A 7,500-nucleotide genomic window follows, 5' to 3' on the forward strand; every position below is an offset into this window, starting at 1 on the left:
CTCTTCCCCCTTTTTCCTCCTCTTCCCCTTTTTCCTCCCCTTCCACCTCTCCCCTCCCCTCTCCCCCTCTCCCCTCCCCTCTCCCCTCCCCTCTCCCCTTCCCTCTCTTCATCCAAAAACCTCTTCCCCTATTTCCCCCTCTCCTGCCCTCACTTCCTCTTTCTTTGTACCCTTCCCCTGCCTCCCACCCTCCCTTCCCTCTCTTCCTCTCCCCTTCCCTCTCCTCCTCTCCCCTTCCCTCTCTTCCTCTCCCCTTCCCTCTCCTCCTCTCCCCTTCCCTCTCTTCCTCTTCTCTTCCCTCTCCTCCTCTCCCCTTCCCTCTCCTCCTCTCCCCTTCCCTCTCCTCCTCTCCCCTTCCCTCTCTTCCTCTCCCCTTCCCTCTCCTCCTCTCCCCTTCCCTCTCCTCCTCTCCCCTTCCCTCTCCTCCTCTCCCCTTCCCTCTCCTCCTCTCCCCTTCCCTCTCCTCCTCTCCCCTTCCCTCTCCTCCTCTCCCCTTCCCTCTCCTCCTCTCCCCTTTCCTCTCCTCCTCTCCCCTTCCCTCTCCTCTTCTCCCCTTCCCTCTCCTCCTCTCCCCTTCCCTCTCCTCCTCTCCCCTTCCCTCTCCTCCTCTCCCCGCCCTTACCCCCCTCCCCCCCATACCTCTTATCCTCTCCCCTTCCCTCTCCTCCTCTCCCCTTCCCTCTCCTCCTCTCCCCTTCCCTCTTCTCCTCTCCCCTTCCCTCTCCTCCTCTCCCCTTCCCTCTCCTCCTCTGCCCTTCCCGCCCTTACCCCCCCTTCCCCCCCACCTCTTTCACCCCCATTCGGGACATCGATCACCTTCAGAAACTTCTAGAAAGACGGCTGGTGGGGTCGTTCCTCAAATTTCCCGTCTGAGGCGAGACTATCTCTTTTCCTGGATAAGAGAGGGCCGACCTATCCATCCATCAGCTGCGGTTTATGCTGCTATTGAAGTCGGTGTTCTGGGAAGGTTTTTGTTTGTCTGTTTTTGTTTTGTAAGTTTTTTTTTGTTGTTTGTTTGTTTTTTGTTTAGATATATGTATATGTTGTGGTGGTAGAATTTGGGGGTGGGGGATGAAATGGGGGGGGGGGGGGTGAGGGTAATTTGCATAGTCGTTTAGGTCATTTTGTGGCGGGAATGGGATTGATGAAGTGTTATTTGAGGAGGCTGATTCTTTCTCTCTCTTTCTCTCTCTCTCCCTCTCTCTATCTATCTATTTATTTATCTATATATCTATCTGGCTATGTATGTATCTATTAATCTCTTTATCTCCCTCTCTCTCTCTCTTTCTCTCCATATGAATATATATTTCTCTCTCCCTCTCTCTCTCTCTCTCTCTCTCTCTCTCTCTCTCTCTCTCTCTCTCTCTCTCTCTCTCTCTCTCTCTCTCTCTCTCTCTCTCTCTCTCTGCGTAGGCCAATTTTCCTTCACTTAAAAAAAAAAAAAAATTCTTTCGACATTCATACGATTTATCACTCTTACTCCACCCTTAGGCATTTCTCATCCATCCCTCACTTAAGTAATTCCTAAAGGCAGACGGCTCTAAGTTGATTTGTAGCGGAGGATGCAAAGAGAAAAAATAAGTATAAGACTCGAAATTAAATGTAAGTGCTAATATGAAATGAGAATTAAAAAAAAACAAATAAAGAAAAGAAATGAAATTATATAAAAAAAGATAAATGAGTGAAAAAAATAAGTTCTAAAAAGTCTAAGATGGAAATAAGATAGATCCATCAAGTAAATGTACAAATCTGAAGATAAATGTTAAAGATAAAACAACCTTGAAGACAAAACCGAAGTAAAAACGGCTTGATTTGATGACTACAGAGACACCCGGCGCTGGCTCTTCGTGTGTGTGTGTGTGTGTGTGAGTGTGTGTGTGTGTGTGTGTGTGTGTGTGTGTGTATAATGCATATAATCATTAAATTTTTCAAAACACTCGGTACTGTGCTAATCTGTGCCATGTGTTGTGTGCAAGCCTTTCACTCATACCCTCCCTCTAACTCGCCTTCAGCTCTTTTTATCGTGTAGGGGGCCAGTCATTTAGCCTCTGCTGCGTTCTTCCCTAAAAGGCCAACCCATCTAGTTACAAGGAACAGAGTGCGAGACAGACAGATGGATAGATAAAGAGAGAGAAAGAGGTAAATAGGTAGATAGAGAGAGAGAGAATGGGAATGAGACAGAAAGAAAGACAGACAGAGAGAGAGAGGAATAACAACAACAATAAGACCCAGCCGAAATAAATAAATAAATAAAAAACGAACATAGAACTGAAGACGATCCACCCGCCGCCGCCGCCACCAGCAGCAACTCCCTTTCCCAACCCGAGTTTAGTTTCCCGCCATTTTTAGCGCGCCATTGAAGACAGGTGAGGCTCGCGGTGCGCCATATATCCCTCGTCAACAAAGCATGACGTAGCCTGTGTCGCCGCCGAGGGGGAAAAAAATCGGCGCCAGTTCCTCCCGAGACGCCGATGGGGAAATGGCTCGAGGAGGAGGAGAAAAAAAAAAAAAAAAAAGGCAAAGTAAATTATTTTGAGAAGGGATTATACGTGTGCGTGTGTGTGAGTGTGTATTTTACAAGGCCGGATGTTAGGTATGAGCAGGTGGAGACCGAGGGGAAAGTAGAGAGGGGAGGGGAAGGCAGAATGAGGGGAGGAACGCAGTCAACGCTGAGATTATTAACGCGAAATTGATATCCATCATTATCATTACTTTCATTATTGTTATTGTTGTTTTGCTGTTGTTCCTGCTGTTATTATTATCATTATCATTATCAATATTCTTATTATTACTATTATTATTATTGATATTGTTATTATTATTATAATTGTTATTATCACTATTATTGTTGTTATTGTTTTTATTATCATTATTTATTATTGTTATTATTATTATTATTATTATTATTATTGTTATCATCATCACTATTATTATCATTACAATTACTATCATTATTATTATCATTATTGTTATTATTATCATCATCATTAGTAGTAGTAGTATTGTTATTATCATTATCATCATCATCATTATCATTATCATCAAAATTGTTATTCTTATTATATCACTGTCATAGTTATTATGAAGATTATCATGATTTTAATAGCGATTATCTTATAAGTAGAGCAACTGTCATTAACTTTGTTGTTATTATTGATATAAGTATTGCCACCATGATGTCAACGGTTTTACAAAACGCATTCCATAAGGTCGATTTTTGTCTACTTATTCTAATTATCATTATCATTTTTATTACTATATTTATTTAATTGTCTCATTTTTTTTCTTTCTTTTTTTAAATCGAAATTGTGAAAATATTGAATAACTAATTTATCTTCATTCGCTGCCCATTCACCTCTACCCCCCCTCCCCCCCCCCCCTCTCATTTTCTCTCGTCATGTCACACACTCTTCCTCATTTCGAGATGACACGAGGACGGAACGTATCCATTCCACGAACACATAGGTAGTCATGCTGCCCCCTCCCCCCCCTCTCCCCTCCCCTTTAGTTCCTCCCCCCCCACCCCCCCATCCTTCCCTCTCATCTCGTCTCTTTCTCTCCTTTTCTCATCCCTCTTTCTCTCTTTTCCTTCGCTTCTCCTTCGTTCCTTTCCCTCTTTACTTTATTGTCTCTCTGCCTTTATGCCTTTTATTTCCATCTTTCCCCTTCCCCATCACCCGCCACTCCCCTTGGTCTTCCCCTCACCCCAACCAACCCCCTTTCCCCTCTTCCCTCCACTTCCAACCTCCCCTCCCTTCACTACATAACTCCTACCCCTCCCCCCACTCCCCCCCTCCCTCCCTCCCCTCTCTCCCACTCCCTCCCTCCCCCACTCCCACCCCTCCCCTTCCCCCACTCCCCCCCTCCCCTTCCCCCCTCCCACCCCTCCCCTTCCCCATTTCCCCTCGCCCCCTCATTCACGTTTGAGCGAACTTCGTCTGATTTTTTTGTTTCGCGTTTCCCCTCGTCCCATCTGCTGACATCTCGAAGCGACTCCGCTGCAAGAAATGTGCAACACCCGGCAAGGCTATTTGTGCAACTCGGCTGATGTTTACATCAATAAAGAAAGGCTGCCGGGCGACCTCTCGCGGCACGCTTCTTCTGACCCACTTCTTGGTCGCGGGGCACGCGCACGCACGCATGCACGCATGCACGCACGCACACGCACACACACACACACGCACACACACACACACACACACACACACACATATATATACATATGTATATACATATATATGTATATATATATGTATATATATATATATATATGTATATATTCATATACTTACACACACACACACACACACACGCACGTACACACACACACACACACACATACATACACACACACACACACACACACACACACACACACACACACACACACACACATATATATATATATATATATATATATATATTCTTAATCTAAATTTTTGTCCTTTTTTACCGAGTCTTACCTTTTACTCGGGTATTTACACTTTTTTTCTCTTTAACAGATGGTGCTGTAAATATTTTCTTTTTGTTTCATCTTACCTTTTTAGAGGGGAAGGTTGGGGGGGGGGGGGTGGTGAGGGGATCTCTACACCTTGAGGTAACAAAGTCGAGTAGCATTGCCAGGTGTTAACCCCTCCCCTCCAACTTCCCCTCCCCCCCTTCCCTTCCTTCCCTCCCTCCCTTCCCTGCCCTCCCTCCCCACCCTCCCCATCCCTTCTTTATCTCCATCTTCCAATCCCCCTCCTGTTTCCCCTCCAACTTCCCATCCTGCCCCTCCCCTTCCCTCCCCACCCCTTCTTCCTCTTCCTCTTCCCCCATACATCACCCCCCCCCCTCCCAGTATCTTGTTCTGTTTGTTTTTTTCATGAGAGAGAGAGAGAGAGAGAGAGAGAGAGAGAGAGAGAGAGAGAGAGAGAGAGAGAGAGAGAGAGAGAGAGAGGAGATAGAGAGAGAGAGAGAGAGATAGAGAGAGATAGAGAGATAGATAGAAAGAGAGAAAGAGAGAGAGAGAGAGAGAGAGAGAGAGAGAGAGAGAGAGAGAGAGAGAGAGAGAGAGAGAGAGAGGATAGAGAGAGAGAGAGAGAGAGAGAGAGAGAGAGAGAGAGAGAGAGAGAGGGAGAGAGAGAGATAGATAGATAGATAGATAGATAGAGAGAGAGAGAGAGCGAGAGAGAGAGAGAGAGAGAGAGAGAGAGAGAGAGAGAGGAGAGAGAGAGAGAGAGAGAGAGAGAGAGAGAGAGAGAGAGAGAGAGAGAGAGAGAGAGAGAGAGGGAGAGAGAGAGATAGATAGATAGATAGATAGATAGAGAGAGAGAGAGAGAGAGAGAGAGAGAGAGAGAGAGAGAGAGAGAGAGAGAGAATATGAGAAAGGAAAGAGGGAGAGAGAAGAAAGGAAAAGGGCAGAAAATAGGCAAAATGTTGATAGTGATGATAAAAATTATCCTCATATCAAAAAAAGTCTTAGTATTAGTAGTAACAGTAGTAGTAACAGCAGAAGTAGTAGCAGCACCAGCCGTAGTAGTAGTAGTAGTAGAACTCGTGGCAGTACTACTAGTAGTAGCAGTAGCACCAGTAGTAGTAATAGTATCAGTACTAGTACTAATAACAGTACTAGTACTAGTACCACTTGTAGTAGTAGTGGTAGTAGCAACAGTAGCAGTAGTGGTAGTAGTAGTAGTAGTGGTAGTAATAGAAGTAGTAGTAGTAGAAGTAGTAGTGGTAGTAAAAGTACTAGTAGAAGTAGTAGAAGTAGTAGTGGTAATAGAAGTACTGGTAGCAGTAGTAACAGCAGTAGTAGTAGTGGTAGCAGTATTAGTAGTGGTGGTAATAGTAGTAGTAGTGGTAGTAATAGAGGTAGTAGCAGCAGCAGCAGTAGTAGCAGTAGCAGTAGCAGTAATAGTAACAGCACTGGTAGTAACAGTAGTAGCAGCCGTAGTAATAGTAGTAATATAAATAATGTTAATGATAACAGGTCTCGCATCGTGGAATCTCCCTCTATCTCTCACAACAGTAAATTCGCACAGAACAGCCCATCTTGAAATTCTTCCCCTCAACCATTTCTAATAAAAAAAGGAAAAGAAAAAAGACACACCAGCCATAATTTCCCCTCAGAATAAACTCTAAACGCGTCCTCGGTCCCACTGAAGCCTTTCCCCTCATAGCGGACGTATTTGATCACCAAGGAGACTAAATAAAGATTTTCTGAATGTCTCTCTACGTGTGAATTTCAACGCCTGATATATCCCAAGCGAAGGAGATTGCTATCGAGAGGTTATATAACAAGTTTTGTCTCTTATCTATCAAGTTGGGATCATTTTCTCACTCATTACCTCATATTTCCCCCCCCCCCCCCCCCAAGTTGGAGAAATGTGAAATGTATCGCCGTCCTTAAAATCTCTGGCTTGTGACTAACGCTTTCTTTTGCTCTCTCTTCGTCTCTCTCTCTCTCTCTCTCTCTCTCTCTCTCTCTCTCTCTCTCTCTCTCTCTCTCACTCTCACTCTCACTCTCACTCTTACTCTCTCTTTCTCTGTCTGACTCTCGGTCTCTCTCTTTTTCTCTGTCTGACTCTCTCTCTCTCTCTCTCTCTCTCTCTCTCTCTCTCTCTCTCTCTCTCTCTCTCTCTCTCTCTCTCTCTCTCTGAAATTATGTGCGCTGTTACCGATGTAATGATGTGTGGGAATTATCCCACTTGATGCCGCTAATTGTATTGCTGTGGTGGGAAGTTATCCCATTGTGCTGACACCAATGTAATGTATAGAAGGTTATCCTACTAGTCTGCCGCCAGTGCAATAATGTGGGGGGTGGGGGGGGAGGCGACGTGTCCCCGCTGTGATGGCACTGCTGGTTTATTGATGGTGTTGCAGTGAAAGTTGTCGCATTCTTTTTTTTTTTTTTTTTTTTTTTTTTTTTTTTTTTTTTTTTTTTTTTTTGCGGGAGTATGGTGGTTGGAGTACAGAGGACAGGCAAGGCAGGGGCGCCCAGGGAGGAGCGAGGCGTCTTGCCATACCCGAGAGGGCGAGCGGTCTGTGTCGACTGCTCAGTGACATTTCTACAAACAAACTTCATTTTTTGAAGCATTTCATAATGGAAAACATGAAAGAATCTGCATGAACACAAATTCAGATGCATATAGCCACATGATGGTCTCGTGGGGAAAGAACAAGGGTACCTTATATATGGTTGTTTGTGAGAAGATAATTATGGTGTTTACTAAAAAGCTTCGTAAAAAGGAGAGTATTCATAAAACACAAAGGCATTTGGATATCGATGATGATAGCGATAACATACATAGTGATTCAGAATAATCATTTTCTAACGAACATTTTGAGTATAAACAAGACATAATTATACACAGAGACATCAGAATAACAGCATGGGAACTGTTTGCGAGCAGTAAGGTTTGAATTAGCGTGTTCTAAGGTCACTTAGTCATTGTCACGGTTGTAGACCTGTTGGAGTCGGCGAAGGACAGTGGAGTTGCTGTAAAATAAGAAGCATAT

The sequence above is a fragment of the Penaeus chinensis genome, chromosome 14, assembly GCF_019202785.1.
Source record: "Penaeus chinensis breed Huanghai No. 1 chromosome 14, ASM1920278v2, whole genome shotgun sequence".
Classification (NCBI taxonomy): Eukaryota; Metazoa; Arthropoda; class Malacostraca; order Decapoda; family Penaeidae; genus Penaeus; species Penaeus chinensis.